Below are 18,474 nucleotides of genomic sequence, written 5' to 3' on the forward strand. Positions count from 1 at the left end.
CTGCTCCTTTGACATGAAATGTTTAGGAAAACCTTCTCAGAAAGGCTAAGATTGGATTTGGCCCTTAAAGAAGAGAAACAAGTCTGATAAACAGATGCGGAGAGACAGGTGTCCGGGATTGACAGCATCGCTTGATAAAGGATGTTGTCCAGGTCAGAGTAAACAGCACTGCAACAGAAAAGCTGGAAATTTCAATGGTAGCACAATAAAGCACTATTTGTCATTCATGTCAAAGCCTTTTACAGGTCATGCTACCTTCCTTCATACTGAAGCTCTGCTATTTGGAGCAGACGGCTCTCGGGTCATCGGGCAGAAGCAACCACAGGGCCTGGCGTGGCTGCAGCCAGGGAGAGCTACATGAGAGGTGCCCTTGAAAGCTGATGACCGCCCTTCTCTCCAGAATAGACGGCTCTCCGAAGAAGAAACAGAGGACAACTTGCAAATAGAACAGGGTTGCCAACTGGAGAGTGCTCAGAATCTCAGGCTGAGAATTCATTTTATCCCACAGGCTCAGTACCGCAGACACTAGCCTGAGATAAGATCCTCCAAAAGACACCAGAAAGAAGGAAACAGTGCACGGGGAGAAAAGAATAATGTATCTGCCACTAAAGATGGGAATCGACATGGCAATTAGAAAACTACTTATTTTTGTTTCCTCAGAACTTAATATGCCTGGTAGAGTCACTCACGCCCCCACACGTTATCTTGGCTGACACTGGACACTAATAAACTGAGCAGCAGGTGTGCGCGGTGGAGCTCACTAGTGCAGGATGCACCTGCTTCTAGGTCCCAGGCTCTCAGGATGTGCTAGTGAACAAAACAGAAAAAGTCGCTGCTCTCACAGAGCTTACATGCTGCCAGAGGGAAATATTTTGACTTTTGACTTTCTTAAACTCTGAAGGGGCCCAAGAAATCCCAGCCCTCAGTGTGAATCACAGTCCTCTTCTTTGAAGGGCAACTTAACCAAAGGCCACAAACACGTCAAACCACCTTCCCCAGAGTCAGTGCCCCACAACCCCTTCTTCCAGGGCTTGGGGCTTCAAGGAGCACCTCCCTGCTACACAAAGATCATGAGCTGGGGCAGAAAGAGAGGTTCCTGTCCCAAAAATGCTGGCACATTTGGCGCTCCTAGCTCACATTGTCCCTCAACCACTGAACTGGTAGAACCTGATGTCCCTAATGCACACCCACATGAGGGTCTAGGCAGACTAGCATCTTCTAGAAGGACAGTGAGGATGCATGATCTTTCCAGCCCATGTCCTCTATCTTCAGTAACCTACAAACCTCAGGACACTAAGGTCCATGAAGTCGTGTGTTCCCTAGACAATTCAGAGTCCCCCCAACCCCCACCCCGGTACTCCTTAGGCCCTTTTACTGCCTGCCCCTGCTTCCTAATATATTGCTGTTTTCTAGTTACTGTTAGAACTCCTGTGTTTCTCTTCTCCTAGACAAGGTTGTTGAGAGCAGTTGCCACTTTTGTGTCATCTATGGTCCTTACCAAAGTACCTTTAAATTGAATACTAAAGACATGTCTACGGAATGCTGTTTCATAGTGCTGGGAAAAGAGTTCACAAAGACACAATGTCATTTACCACCAAGTGTGTAAGTCACGCCGGAGGTTGTTGGGAAGTTATTAAGTGCCTCCTGGAACAATCTCAGCCCCAAAATGGACTTCTGGTCATGTTCCTCCCAGGCCTCTTCCCTACACACAATCGACACTAAATCTCTGTAGCACAGTGGTTATTGATCTCCTCTCAAACCCGGAGGAGAAAATTAATGAAATGGGAGGAGACTCAGTGTGACTGTTGGTGGGGAGAGGCCACGAGACCTCTTGGAGGCCCCTAGTCTCTCTGAAAGCAGCTGAGGAAAGATTGGGGTCACACAGGGTACCGGTGCCCCCACCCCTCTGGGAGACGAGGGTCAGACACTACACTAAAGAGAGCCTGATTAGAGAGGGTCAGATATGACGACGCTTGAACAAATCTGGGAGCACAAGGCTTGGAAGGATGGAGTGAGCACAAGGAAGTGTGTGATGCAGCGTTGGTGACACAGACGTCTCCTGAATTTAATTCTGTCACGCTGTAAAAATCTGCACTTTACGGGGCACCTGGGTGGCTCAGTGGGTTAAGCCTCTGCCTTCAGCTCAGGTCATAATCTCAGGGTCCTGAGATCGAGCCCCGCATGCATCAGGCTCTCTGCTCGGCAGGGAGCCTGCTTCCCCCTCTCTCTCTGCCTGCCTCTCTGCCTATTTGTGATCTCTCTCTCTGTCAAATAAATAAAATCTTTAAAAAAAAAAATCTGCACTTTACAAAGACACAAGTTTCCCCCACCAAACATACACATGATCTCAGGGAATATCTCAACCAAAGAGGAAAGATCAGAATTCCTGTTCCATTACAAGGTCGGGTCCCTCCTGCTACCACAGAGTTAGGAAAAGTCCCGTTATTTAAAAACAGTAACACAATTACCTCTTGACACACAGACACATCTCTCTCTCATGTAACATCAAAACAGCGACAGCAGGGGTGCCCGGGGGGCTCAGTCCGTGGAGCTGACTCTTGATTTCAGCTCAGGCTGTGATCTCAGGGTCCTGGGACAGAGCTGTGCATGTCACTCAGCAGGGAGTCTGCTTCTCCCTCTCCTTCCCCCTGCACTCTTTCTCTCTCAAATTAATAAACAAAATCTTTAAAAATTTTTTTAAAAAATTTAAATGTGACTATAAAGAAAGAGCATGGATATGGTGAAGTAAGAATGGGGAACTCTGCCACGGTGGCTCAGAGCCGGCTCCTAGATGCACTGATGGGGGCTCAGAACCCATCTCTGATCCCATTTCTGCCGCATGCAGCTGCATGACCCACAGCAAGCTCTTTACACTTCGAAGACTGACTTTCTGTAACTGTAAAATAATGGTAACAATATCTGTTGTTATCTAATTATCTGTTATTATAAGGATTAGATGAGAAAATCAGTGGGCATATACCAGTGCTCAATGAATATTAGCAAGCAATAGAGTGAAGAACAATAAATATAACTCATCTAGCATAAGGATTTGATAAAGGAAGGTCAAGCATATAGGTAGGAACAACTAGCACAGAAAGGACATCTGAGAGGTGTCGGGAATCTTTCTGGAACATACAAGTCAAACCAGTCTGGAGGCAGGATTATGAGTAGGGGTCTTCTCTTTTTCACCACTGTATCCCATGTTCTTAGCGAAGTGCTGAGGAAGTACTTGCTAAAAATAAAATACAGAGCACTGGGTGTTATATGTAACTAATGAATCATGGAACACTACATCACAAACTAATGATGTACTATACAGTGGCTAACTGAACATAACAAAAATACATACATAAATAAATAATAAAAAATTAAAATAATAAAAAAAGAAATAAAATAAGGGGCCTCTAATAGCCAACATACTATTGAAGGAGGGCAACATACAGGGGTGACAGTACTCAACTTATTGACTTGCTATAAAACTACAGCAACAAGACAATAGAGTTTTGGGGAAAGGAGAAGCAAATAGATCAACTCACCAGAAGAGAGCCCGGAAGCAGAACCACACAATTGGGTCAACTCATCTTTGGCAAAGGAGCAAAGCAACCCAATGGAGAAGGGATCATTTCAACAAACTGCGCTTGGACAACCAGACATGTAACTGCCACACACACATCCCCAAAAAGAATCTAGGCACAGATACTATAACTTTCACAAAAATTCAAATAAATCATAGACTTAAATACAAAATGCAAAACTATAAAACTGAAAGGAAATCTAGGTGACATTTTTGGTGATGACTTTAAATACATAAAAAGCAAAATGCATAAAAGGGAAATCTGATAAACTGGACTTCATTAAAATTAAAAACATTTGCTCTGTGAAAAACAGTTAAGAGGATGACAGTTAAGAGGATGATAAGATAAGCCACAGAGTAGCAGAAACATATCTGCAGAATACAAATATTGTGAAGAACTGCTATTCAAAATATACAAATAACTCTTAAAACTCAACAAGAAAGCAAACAGTCCCATTTAAAAATGGACACAAGACCTGAACAGACACCTCAACAAGAAGGTGTGTAGATAACAAATAAGCATATGAAAAGATGCTTAACATCACATGTTGTCATGAAAGCTGAGCTAGGATAAAGGCCCACAGCTCCACACCTACCAGAACCGGCTCCACACTTACGGGAACCGCTAGGTAGGATCTAAAAGCACAGGCGACAGCAAAAGCTGATGGGGACATGGAGTCACAGGGACGAGGAATCAACGCTGCTGCCAGAGCAAAATGGCATGGCCACTTTGGAAGACTGTAGTTTCCTACATGACTAAACAGACTCCTGTCCTATAATCCAGTAATTGTGCTCCTTGGTATTTACCTAAACGCATGAAAAACTTAAGACCACACAAAAACCATACGTGAATATTTATAGCAGCTTTATTCATAATTCATAACTGACGAATCTCAGAACAACCAGGGTTGTCCTTCAGAGGGTGAATGGATAAAGTGTGGTCCATCCAGACAACAGAATATTAGCTAGCTCTAAAGTGAAATGAGCTATCAAACCACAAAAAGGCATGAAGGAACCTTAAAAGCATACTACTAAGTGAAAGAAGACAATCTCGGAGAACTACATACACTATGATTCCAACTAACTGACATTCTGGAAAAGAAAAAATTCTAGACATAGTAAAAAGGTTAGTGGTTGTCCCAGAGGGGTTTCGGGGGAAGAAAGGGTGAACAGGAGGACAGGGAGGAATTTAGGGCATTGAAATGGTTCTGTATGAGACAGTTAAGGTGGCTACATGTTGTTAAATATTGTTTACAACCCCACAGAATGTAGGACACAAAGAATGAACCCTAATGTAAACTCTGTACTTCAGTGTATAATAGTGTATCAATACTGGTTCATCAATTATAGCAAATGGCCCACAATAACAGAAGACATAAATACTAGGGGAAATTGTGTGGGGTGGGGCAAAGGGGAGGTATTTGGGAACTCTCTGTATTTTCTAATCGATTTTTTCAGTAAGCCTAAAATTTTCCTTAAAAAACTGAAGTCTATTGGGGCACCTGGGTGGCTCAGTGGGTTAAAGCCTCTGCCTTCAGTTCGGGTCATGATCCCAGGGTCCTGGGATTGAGCCCCACATCAGGCTCTCTGCTCAGCAGGGAGCCTGCCTCCTTCTCTTTCTTTGTCTGCCTCTCTGCCTACTTGTGATCTCTGTCCGTCAAACAAATAAATAAAATCTTAAAAAAAAAAAGCGAAGTCTAGTGATATAAAAAATATTTTAAAATGAAATATGGCACAGGTCCTACCATTCAACATGTAATGATGGTGTATCTATTTTATTTGAGACAATTCCCAATGCAAAACAGAAATCGGAAATAAGAATTTGAAAACAAGTTAAAGGTCCATCCAATTCGCAAGTAATTCCTGTCCAGTTGTTGTGTAGATAAAAGCATCATTAAGACCCTTCTCTCTGGCTGTGTTTAAACACAAAGGGGAAGCCAGGCAGGAAGCCCTACAGGGCTGTGGTCTAAGGAAGGCCTGCTGTCAATCATAAAGGCATCTCAGAAAATCATCAAGTTCATCTTCTCAGCCTTTAGTCAATATATCTGTGCTCACCAACTCCTTCTCTTCATAAAGGTTAATGATGCAATGACAGATCATTAAATTATTTTTGAGTCTTTGGATCGATGGTTAGCCAGTATTAGTAAATTAAAAGCAAAAAATTCCATATAACAGATACGACTTTCCAATGTGTATCATAAACATTTACTAAATGCTTTGAACTTTCAACCTATTCACAAGTCTTTAGGAAACCCCTCAGTGGGATGCCTGAGTGGTTCCATTTGTTAAGGTTGTGACCTCAGGGTCCTGGGAATGAGCCCCAGCCTCAGGCTCACTCTATACTCAGCAGGGAGTCTGCCTGAGATTCTTTCCCTCTCCCTCTGCCCCTACTCATCCGCTCCTATTCATGTTTTAAAAAAAAGAAAAAGAAAGAAAGGAAGAAAGAAAACCTATAGAACGTCATAGGAATTATTAAAAGAGTTCTGAGAGACAATGGTATATTGCATAACAGTTACTACGCAATTTTTAAAAAATAATTATGCTATTTTTGAAAACACTACAAATCTCATCAGAAAATCTTAACTTCTCTTTAGTTTTTGTAGAGACTAAAAAATGCCTCTATTTAAAAAGCATAATTTACAACTGGAATACTCTAACAAAATATGATGCATTAAAAATGTTTCATGTAATTTTTATAACCCAAACCTTGACTGAGCTGAAATAATGTCTGAATTGGCATCTGGCTTCACACCAGTGTCCAGAAAACTTGGTTGGCAGTAAGATTGCCAATTAAACTTAACTTAGATGGTTGGTTCTGGACTCTTAGGAAGAGCTCTGTCGTCCTCGTGGGGATAGTCTGGTTCGTGTGCCCTTATTGCACACAGAACACCTAGTGACTCCCCCGGGAATACAGAACACTTCCAGGGTGACCAAGTCCTCAATGAGAACCAGACAGTAGGAAAACCCACGTCAGCTGTTCTAATTACTTATTTAAGTGTTCCTATTTAAGATTATTCACATTCATTTTGTGAGTACAGTTTTCACAAAATTCCTGAAAACTCTGTGTTTATCAGTATCCATCTTTCAACAAGGTGATATATACTTATCAGCACTTGGTTAAACAAGCATTAAAAAGGCAATGCACACTCTACCAAATATTTCATTTTTTTAACCTGTGTTTTCACATGATTTGGGACACCGGAGATAACTAAATTCAACTCAGTCCCCATTCAAAAACAAGGTATGAAAAATATTCACAGAAAGTGCGAACTTAAGATGATTGGTATGGCAGTATTCTAGTGAAGACAACACCTTTCCAAGGACAATGCCCAATGTGACTGTCTTCCTTATGAAAGTAATACATGGCAACTTCATCAAGCCATCCCACCGTGGCTAACACAAATCCCACAGACAGCAGGTTGGCCTGGAGCTAGATGAAGAAACTGTTTCAGATGTCAATTTAGGTAACAATACCTCCCTGGCATGCCGAAACACCACTGGGATAACAATAATAATAATAACTGCTAATTCTTACTGAGACCTTACCCTGAGTCAGACCTCTCTAAGCACTTCACCTATAAGTCACTGTATCATTACAACAGTGCTGTAAGTAGGTACTGCTGGCTCGGTCTGCAATGGTTGCAGATTTCCATGGTGCAGACACTCTCATCGTGATCACCATCAGTTTCAGGCTCCCACTGCGCCATCACGGAACGTGGAACTGGGAGAGAAGCAGTAGCACACCCCCTGTTGTACTTATACCAGTCAGGTAAATGGACGTCTGTGTCTACTTGTGTCTGGGGGCACAGGCAACAGTGTAATAAGCTAAAATAATTAGTAAGTGAAGTTCTGAGGATTTATATATTTTGTTCTTAAGACACTTTATAAGCTGTGAATTTACTGAATTTTTCAGTAATGATTCCCCTTAATTGACTTACAAAATTCCTGAACGTTTAACATCCATTCCTATGGTTTTAGTATGGGCTGGCTCTGAACTGGGCAGAGAGCTCAAGCAACTTGTTCAAAGACAAGACATAAATAATATGAAGTCTGTGCCTGAACCCTGCTTACAACAACCCAGTGACACAGACATGATGACTTTCTCCATATTATAAGTGAGGAAACAGGTATGAAAAGGTCACACAGCAAGACAATGACAGCAATGTATTCAAACCCACGTAGTTCCAGAGTCTCCACTCCAGTCACTACACAAGAATAACACCTCAGTATGTCCCAGCTCAGCAAGAAAATATGAAAATCATGACAAAAATCTCTCTACCTTTATGTTCTAACATAAAGCATTAGATTAGTAATGAGAAAAAAAATAGAAAATAAGTCAAAATAACTGACATTTTCACCTCAATGTTCTTCTCAAAATGACTTCACAAATACTCAGTGCATTGGACCATTTGATCTTAAAAGTATTCTTAGTTTGGCCTTGCTTTTAAGTGACAAAACAGAGAACTAAGCCCGTAAGTGACTCATCCACGTTGCAGCTAGAAAACGGTGAGGACGAGCACCAGCTCAGGGCTTACTTCATAAATGTCAGCTCTGCAGAAGGAGCTGCTCAATTTCACGGCTCTAGAGGAGTGCTTCAAGCCTGCAGATATAGCATAAAAAGGTAACAGAGATCCAGATCATTCTTTGATGTAATGGCCTACGGCAAGTAACGTTCTGTTACTGGCAGCGAGACAGGAGGCGGTCAACAAGGGAGACTCCATCAGCTTAGTGGCCCCAGAGCCCCCTTCCTGGCTAGGTGCAGGGGGAGCCCCCAGGCTTAGGCCCCATGTGCCACGCTGGGCACTCTGAGAGATCCCCTTTCCAACTTCCGTGGACCGCCTCCGGGTCCCCAGAGTAACAGAGCCCTTTAATCATGGAATCAGTGGGAAAACAGGTTCACTATTTTGAAATTTAGTGCATCTATTTTTATGATTCTGCACAAAACTTCACTGCTTCTTTTGTCTACCATCTACATTCCACTTTAACATTCTCAAAAAACAAGCAAACAAAACCTCTACATCTAACTAGAAATGTGAGTACTTGAGACTATAGCCAAATTTAAGTAATACAAAGTGTCATGAAAACTTCAAATGCATCTTGTTCTTCTACAAGAAATGACGGGGCAGAATTTTTATGTAACGAAGAATGTAAACTGCTAGAGGATAAGCCTCACAAAGGAAGGAGCATCTGTCTGTGTTGTTTGCTGGAGCATTAGCATCATGCCTGACACATAGTAGGTGCTCACTAATTATGTTAAAAATGAATGCTCATTTAGTTACACATCTAAGTTATTATGAGAATAAAGTCTTTTTCACATCCTATATTGTTTTATTAATACGGGAACTCAAAAGACGTTCAATTCAATTCAATGTTATAACTGGACTTTGGATTTAGAATGCAGCTATGACTCAACATGCTAAAACATATGCTTCTTATTTACAAAACTGAAATGGTACCAAGAGAAAGAAATTCCTATGGTGGGGGGAATGGTTAGATTTCTTTAACAGTGATAGGAGTTGAAAATTAGAAAAGAAAAAACAAAGAATTGGTCTCTTCTCACTCTTTTCAAAAGACATATCCCTGATTTGATACTTGAATCTATTTAATAAAATATCTTTTTAATTTCAAGAACAATTATTGTAATGAATCTTGGTAGGCTATATAATCTGGTAAAATGACAAGAGATGAAATACTCTCAATTTAAATATTTCCTTATAAAGGAAGGAGAAGAGGAGAACAGGAAAAAGAAAGAATATGAATTAAAAGTAAAAGGATCCAGCATTTTTGTCATAGAAAACTGAAGAGTTGCTTTCAAAAGAAAAACTAATTACTGGAACATGATTTTGTTTTGTTTTTATTTTTCTCTCAATTCAAAGTACAAACTACAAACAACAGCCCATTATTCTAAGGAAACACAAAAAAGAAAGGGATGGAAGTAAGCCAGATTCTTAAAAATAATTCGGGGTTTTACTTAGTGTATTATGGTTGAACAAGAAGACAGAACCAAACTCTTATCACCAATGCAAATGCAAAATGAGAATGAAGTAGACATCAATAATCCAAGTTTACAAAGAACAGTGGGTTATAGGTCCAACTCTGTAATAATAAACCACTGACCCTGGGAATCCATTTTACAAAAGTAAGTCTCAGTTCTACCACAATGAACCAGAACACGATGGTGGGAAACAATGTAAGTCCTACATTCCTATTCCTGGCCAACTCTGAAAATACAAAGCAAAGAAAACTGCTGTGAAATTCCCATTATGATCTCAGTCATACTAGATCTTCAATGCTGGCATTGCTATTTTGCAATACCATGAGATTCTCTGTCCCTTGTTCCCATTAGGAAACTTTGATAATTTAAAAGACTGAAATCTAAACAAACATCTATTAAATGACTAATTTATGTGCCCAATACTGCCAAGAGTAACAGAAGATGAACAACAGAGTGAGCAGCAATTTCTGCTCTCAATGTTCTAACATAACTCTCAGAAAAATAAGAAAACCCAAGAAAAAAATGGCAATTAATTAAGGACACTGTAAATAACCAACTTTTAAACTAGAGACAAATGCTGTAAAAGTCAGCAAAGGACACTGAAGTATCTGGGCGGCTCAGCTGGTTAAGTGTTTGACTCTTGATCTTGGCTCAGACCTTGATTTCAGGGTCAGGTGTTCGAGCCCCATGCCCAGCATGAAGCTGAAAGAAGGAAGGAAGGAAAGAAAAGAAGAGAAGAGAAAGAAATGAAAAGAAAAGGAAAGAGAAGTTGGGAAAGGACAAGCGCTGATGTGATGAGATCATTTTTCAAAGTATTAACTGGCACGTGTTCCTCCTCTCCCTTGTGGTCCGCGCCCTCACCGCGGGTACCCAGCCTTTTAAGTCTTTCCCACTTCATCCTTGATGCCATTTTAACTCGATGCTCTAACTCCTCCTTATAAAATGTGCAGAGAGGTCAACATGCTAGAAAATCATACTATCACCCTGCTGACTTGGACCACTGACTTAGATAAATACTCCTTTGTTTTGGAATTTATCAAGTGTGCGAGTGTGTGTCTGTGCTCCAGCCCACAAGTATTTTGAAGGGATGGGTCTCCCAGAGATATGGAGAAAAACACAAAGGCACCAGCATGTGAATTTATAATCCATCCTCATTCTGTTCTGTCTGACCCCCGTAAGTTGCCTGACTCTAAAAGCATATCAGTAAAAGATGCTGAATAGCAGGACAGGGCTTGTCAAATCATCATGTCTCTCTCCAAACTAACCAAAAACTCCGAGAGTCTCTCAAAAAGAATACTAACTTGCTTTGTTCTGACTGTGCCATTGTTGCTCATGATGCTACTATGTTTGAGGACCCGCGGAAAAGTGGGAGAGGTTTGGAAATCTGTGCTCTCCTATTTCAGAACAGTGTATGTTCCTATAGCTGGATGCGTTATCATCTGCACTGCGTTTTACCTACCAAAAACTTGTGTGAATGGGAAGAAAGCACAGAGCCTGGAAGTTAGAGAAAAGAACAGGGCCAGGTGGTATGGTTCACCTGGCATCCTCTGAGAGACATTAATCGTGAGGGACCCTTACACAGCCACTGGAAACAAAAACTCGGTTTATGTAAGAATGCGCAACTCAGTGTCACCATCTTCTAGATGAAAAGGCCCCCAAGATCCTTCACCTTATTCTGTTTTCATTCTATACTCACTTTAATTTGATGATAATGAAAACTCTAACCAAACTATGGAATTTCTCCATTGCATGTCATAGATAAGAATATCCTTCATTGTCAATCAATATTGACCTTCTTGCTCATTCATCAGGATCTTGTGAGTTTAGTAAGGGTGACCTGGCATCCTTACTCTAGTCAACACAGAGGGTGCTAACAAAGACCAAATGGTGGACTGCTGATAAATTATACCAAAGTATTGGCATGCAATACTTTTAGTAGCCAGGCATTCAAATATCCTCTCTTGATAAACTATACTCATTATCATCGAATATGAAACACTCTGTTTAACACACACACACACACACACACACACACACATATAGTATGCACAATTATAAAATTACAGTTTGAGGGGTTCCTGGGTGGCTTAGTCAGTTAAGTGTCTGCCTTTGGCTCAGATCATGATCCCAAGGTCCTGGGATCGAGCTCTGTGTCAGGCTCCCTGCTCAGTGGAGAGCCTGCTTCTCCCTCTCCCTCTGCTCCTCTACCTGCTCATGCTCTCTCTCTCTAATAATTTTTTTTAAAAATTATAGTTTGATAAATTATATTAATAAGTTAAAATTATATAAATAAATTATAAATTATAAATATACAATTTGATAAAATTTCACAAACTGAATGCACCCATGTAACCAGAATCCAGAAAAAGAAAACTACGATCACTTCAAAGTCCCCACATCACCAAATCCCATATCAGGATAATCAGAATTTTGACTTAATACCATTGCTTAATTTTGTCTGCTTTTTAACTTCATAAAGATAGAATCATAAAGTATATGTTCCTTTGTGTCTAAATTACTCTCAATTCCTTCACTCAAAATTATATACTCTAATCATCCAGACTGTCATGTGCACATTTGTCTATTAGAATTATTCAAACCTATATAACAAAGGACTGCACGCATATACTACAGTTTCTTCTTTTAACAGACATCTGTGACTTGTGTTGTTTTCAGTTTTCAAATATCATGAACAATGGTCCCGTGAATATTCCTTGTCATGGCTTTCCTTAAGCGTATATAGACATTTCTGTTAGTGGAATTCCTGAGGCATCTGACACGCCTGCCAGCAAACACTTTTCCAAAGCAACTGTACAAATTTACACACCCCCACCAGGAATATATAATAGTTCCAGCCACTCCATATGCTAGCCAACTTAATCATTCTCCTTTAACTTTCAATAATATCTTTTTGTGTTTTTCTAGCCCACTGATTTATTTAAATGTTTTCAATTAAAAGACACTTTATGTACTCAGTACTTTATGGCATAAGTTTTGAAATTGGTCTTTAGTATAAGAACTTTCTTAACATAATGCAGTGTGTAAAACAAAGGGTAAATGTATCTGTTGAAATCATCACTGGCAAATGAAAAGTTATAATAATCATTTTCTAGCAATTTCAGCTGTATTATAAAATGGGAAAGCTAAAAACCTCATTTTCTTCAAAATGAAGGAAAAAATTTTGCTAGACTGGGAAAGATAGAATCATCTTTTCAAATGTATTTTTCATACCTTTGGATAGAAAATTTAAAAGTTTCTAAAGGAAATTTACTTACAGTTAACAGTTACTAAAAGATCACCTTCATTTTTAGAACACTGCTGCTGAAATGAGAATCTTTGAATCTGAAAATAAATGCTAGATGCAAGTATGCACAATACAGAAAGGGTAAAATGCTACTCTTTCTTCCATCTTATTAAGACTAATGAATGCATTTCAAATCAAATTCAGCTTTTATGACAATATTCCTATCAGTCTTAAGACTAAAGCAAAACCTACAGTTTCTGGAATTAATCTAACACAACTGTCATCCTGATGATCTGCAACTATGTGCACACTGAGGGTTTTTTGGCAAAACCCAGAATCATTACTGAATAGATATCCCTTTAAGCATAAACTGACAAAGACCATTAAGCCCCAGATCAAGATAGGATCTGAAAATAATGCTTCTGCTCCACAAGAAATAGAACACCCAGTAAACATGGAAAAAAAAAGGATACTAGTGTTAATTTAATAGCTTTTTTGCTTTTCCTCTGTTTTCTATAAACTAGCCAAAAGCATTTAACCTAGTCTTCACTACCACTGATGTTGCAGGAATGTACGCACAATGGCAGGATCAGACAGCAGCAATAATGCACCACCATGTTAACTTTAAAAGGACATTTTAAAGAAACATTTGCTCCCAGCAGAAGCAACCATTAGTTCCACTGGCTCTTAAGTTGCCATAGTGGGTTTTAAGCAGGAAAACAAAACAATCTTGAATTTTGTGAAGACCGTGTGGGATACAGCATGGTGTATAGAGCCCATGGAGAAGCTGTGGGGGGAGCAAACACACCCTCACTAGGGTGTGGGAGTAACTCAGGTGGATGACCATGTTTGAGCCACGTAGCTGGGAAGGTGATGAGTGTGGTCCGATTCAGAGTTTAGCCCAATGACAGAGCAAAGAAAAACCTCTGGCATGTTGGGTAGGAGGTGTGAGAGTCTAAGAGCTCTCAAGGAGGGCCTCACACTCTTTCTGACCTCTTTCTGAGGGCTACTAATAAAGGGGTCAGGGAGAGGAGAAGGAGCCAAGTTGAGATGGAATGCTGGAATTTGAGGACCTGAGGATTTCTGGAAGGCTGCGTATATACACAAGCAGGGCCAGAGATGTGTATTGAAAGTCATTTGCATGCACAGAAATCAGTTCCATTTCTTTACACCAACAACAAGACAAGAAAGAGAAATTACATTTCCATTTACAATTGCACCCAAAACCATTAGATACCTAGGAATAAACCTAACCAAAGAAGCAAAGAATCTATACTCAGAAAACTATAAAGTACTCATGAAAGAAGTTGAGGAAGACACAAAGAAATGGAAAAATGTTCCATGCTCATAGACTGGAAGAACAAATATTGTGAAAATGTCTATGCTACCTAAAGCAATCTATACATTTAATGCAATCCCTATCAAAATCCCATCCACTGGGGCACCTGGGTGGCTCAGCAGGTTAAAGCCTCTGCCTTCAGCTCAGGTCATGATCCCAGGGTCCTGGGATCAAGCCCGGCATCAGGCTCTCTGTTCGGCCGGGAGCCTGCTTCCCTTCCTCTCTCTGCCTGCCTCTCTGCCTACTTGTGATCTCTGTCTGTCAAATAAATAAAGAAGATCTTTAAAAAAAAAATCCCATCCATTTTTTTCAAAGAATTGGAACAAATAATCCTAAAATTTATATGGAACCAGAAAAGACCTCGAACAGCCAGAGGAATATTTTTTTAAAAAAGCTAAAGTTGGTGGCATCACAATTCCAGACTTCAAGCTCTATTACAAAGCTGTCATCATCAAGACAGCATGGTACTGGCACAAAAACAGACACATAGATCAGTGGAACAGAATAGAGAGCCCAGAAATAGACCCTCAACTCTATGGTCAATTAATCTTCGACAAAGCAGGAAAGAATGTCCAATGGAAAAAAGACAGTCTCTTCAACAAATGGTGTTGGGAAAATTGGACAGCCACATGCAGAAAAATGAAACTGGACCACTTCCTTACACCACACACAAAAATAGACTCAAATGGATGAAAGACCTCAATGTGAGATAGGAATCTATCCAAATCCTTGAGAACACAGGCAACAACCTCTTCGACCTCAGCCGCAGCCCCTTCTTCCTAGAAACATCACCAAAGGCAAGGGAAGCAAGGGCAAAAATAAACTATGGGGACTTCAAGATCAAAAGCTTTTGCACAGCAAAGGAAACAGTCAACAAGACCAAATGACAACTGACAGAATGGGAGAAGATATTTGCAAATGACAGATCAGATAAAGGGCTAGTATTCAAAATCTATTAAAAAACTTAATCAAACTCAACACCCAAGGAACAAATAATCCAGTCAAGAAATGGGCAGAGGACATGAACAGACATTTCTGCAAAGAAGACATCCAAATGGCCAACAGACACATGAAAAAATGCTCCATATCGCTTGGCATCAGGGAAATACAAACCAAAACCACAATGAGATACCACCGCACACCAGTCAGAATAGCTAAAACAAACAAGTCAGGAAATGACAGTTGCTGGTGAGGATGTGGACAAAGGGGAACCCTCTTACACTGCTGGTGGGAATGCAAGCTGGTGCAACCACTCTGGAAAACAGCATGGAGGTTCCTCAAGAAGTTGAATCCTAAAGATACAAATGTAGTGATCCGAAGGGGCACGTGCACCTGAATGTTTATAACAGCAATGTCCACAATAGCCAAACTATGGAAAGAACCTAGATGTCCATCAACAGATGAATGGATAAAGAAGACGTGGTATATATATATACAATGGAATGCTATGCAGCCATCAAAAGAAATGAAATCTTGCCATTTGTGAGGACGTGGATGGAACTAGAGAGTATTATGCTTAGCGAAATAAATCAATCTGAGAAAGACAATTATCATATGATCTCCCTGATATGAGGAAGTTGAGATGCAATGTGGGGGTTTGGGAGGATAGGAAAAGAATAAATGAAACAAGATGGGACTGGGAGGGAGACAAACCATCAGAGACTCTTAATCTCACAAAACAAACTGAGGGTTGCCGGGGTGAGGGAGTAGGGAGAGGGTGATGGGGTTATGGACACTAGGGAAGGTATGTGAGTGCTGTGAAGTGTGTAAACCTGGTGATTCACAGACCTGTACCCCTGGGGCTAATAATACATTATATGTTAATAAAAAAATCTAAAAATTAAAAAGAAAAGTCATTTGTGAATAGTTAATATTTAAATCATGAGACTGGATAAAATTTCCAGGAGACTCAATGTGGATGGAGAAGAGGAGAGACCCAAGGACTGAGCTCTGGGGCTTCACACCCTTAGAAAGAGTGGTGCGATGAGGAGCCACCATGGGAAACAGCACGGAGAAGAAGCCACCAGAAGGTACAGAGAGAAAATACAGAGAACCACAAGCATGGTGATCAAAGCTTTCAGAGGAAAGAATGCTTGTCAGCATCAGATCTTGCTAATCCATTGAGAAGAGGCTGAGGCCTTCTGATTTATCGAGCAGTCTCCCTGGAGTTTATTTACATTGTGTTGAGAGTCAATGGGAGCCAAGTTTGAGAAACACTCAGAGAACAAAAGTACCTGGACACAGTGAGTAAAGCCAACTCTTCTGAAACATTTTCCTGTAAAGAGAGGCAGAGAAACAGGACAGCAATTGGATGCAGTGGAATCCAGAGCATTTTTATAAGACAGAAAAAAAAAAAAAAAAACCTCACCACGTTCATGAAAAAGGGAGAGGGCATGGCTGGAGTGTATCTCTTGGGTGGTCCAAAAGGGAGAGAATGGAGTGTATATGCAAGGGAAGGGATCGACCTGAAATGAAACGGCAGACACATCCCCCAAAGTAATAAATCATCAGCTCTAGGCAAGGATGGAGAGAAGGTACGGGAGATTTGCGAGAAGAGAACAAAGTATCCTAATGTCCTCTGAGGGGAAGTGTGAACCACCAGCGAGGGAAACACAGGGCTTGCTGGTCAGCACGGAGAACCCCTTTGAGTTCAATGATAGTTACCATGAGGTGAAAAGAGACTTTCTGGGTTTTCCCTTCATCCTGCCCAGTGGCACAAAGGCAAACACAAGGTCAGCAAATGTTGGATTTAACCACAGCTGGCGTTGGACCTTGGTGGCTGACTCCTTTTTGTATCTCGGTCATATATTCAAGACGAGCCACATTGTACCCAAACCACTCTTGTTCTTCGTATGCAAGGGTCCCTCTTAGGGGTACTCTGTCGTACTTGCTGGCCATACGCTGTTCCCCAAAGCATGCCGAGATTCCTCCTTTCATCCTTAATGTTTTAAATATTTTTATCATATTATCATATCTATCAATTATTTATTATCAACATGGTCTTGTTTCTAAGCCAAAAAAAGTGCATAAACAAACTCAAGGAAATACATATTCCTTCCCTTCTTGATTGCTTTAACATAACCTAAAACACATGATGGACACCTTATAAAGCTAATAAAATCTTGTTTTAAGGAGATTAAAATTCTTAATCCTAGTGAAACATATTTTCACGTATTCATGAGGCCTACCAGATTGCTTTGCTATGCCTTCCTTGCCCCATGGCAACGGGTTAACAGACAGCAGGGGTTGGCTACCTTGTCATTAGGGATGTCCTGGGGAAAATTTGCTCAAATGTACCAAGACCCCAGACATTATCGGGTGCTATTGCTTCCATTCCTAAGGGCAATTCTGATTCGAAACTCTTCCTCTCCTACCCAGAATGTACTAAAAATCAAAGTGCTCTATATGCTTCTTTTTTTTTTAATATATCCTTGATTCTTCAGATCATTTTTCAGTTTTATTTTGAATTTGAAGTCATAAAAATATGGAAACCAAGTTTCTTTGTAACCCTAGGCTTTGCTCAGAAATGTGAAATCTACTTTAGATGGTTGAACTTAAAAGATTTATAAATTATACTCCATGTATAAATAAATAAGATTCCATGATAAATAAAGCCTTGAATCTAAACCGAAGCCAAGGAAGTACATTTACAAAAAGAAATATCGTATTCAGTATTTTTCTTCAGAGTATATTCCTTCATAATTCTTTTTCCTTTGTCTTCTGAAGTTAAAAATTACAGAAACAGAATGAATTTGTCCCCAAACTCCCTTAGGCTGGAAACCATGACCCAGAGAAGTTATTTATCTTGGTAGATTTTCCAACTGCAATGAAAATCTCTTCTCTAATTCGAAAGAATCACATAATCTGGACTGGAGAAAACCACTCCATCTTCCACATTAAATCATTGTTAGACTCACTGCCTTCTTGCAAACATACTTAGCTTTGTTACTGTCCCTGCTAAGACTGTTGCACTAAGAACCAGTCACCATTATCCGGAGAGAAGCTGTCCAACGGACCAACACTAGTGAAATGTAAACACTCATGGCTCTCAGCACTCTGCGGCAGTCTGACTGTCTCTGCTTTCTCTGACAAGTCACACCACGACAAGGACTCACACAGAACAGGTGTCATTGTAGCTGGGACGATCCATTCCTTCACTTGGGTATTCAATTATATAAAATTGATGCAAGCTTATTTATTTATCCTTACTGCATTTTCCTCGATTGAGGACAGCAATTTTTCTAGCCTGTAAATGTATTTTAAAATTTTGCTATTCATCAAATGTATCTTAGCTTGGTTGTAATCACACATAAAATAAAAGT

The sequence above is a fragment of the Martes martes genome (assembly GCF_963455335.1).
Source record: "Martes martes genome assembly, chromosome: 14".
Classification (NCBI taxonomy): domain Eukaryota; kingdom Metazoa; phylum Chordata; class Mammalia; order Carnivora; family Mustelidae; genus Martes; species Martes martes.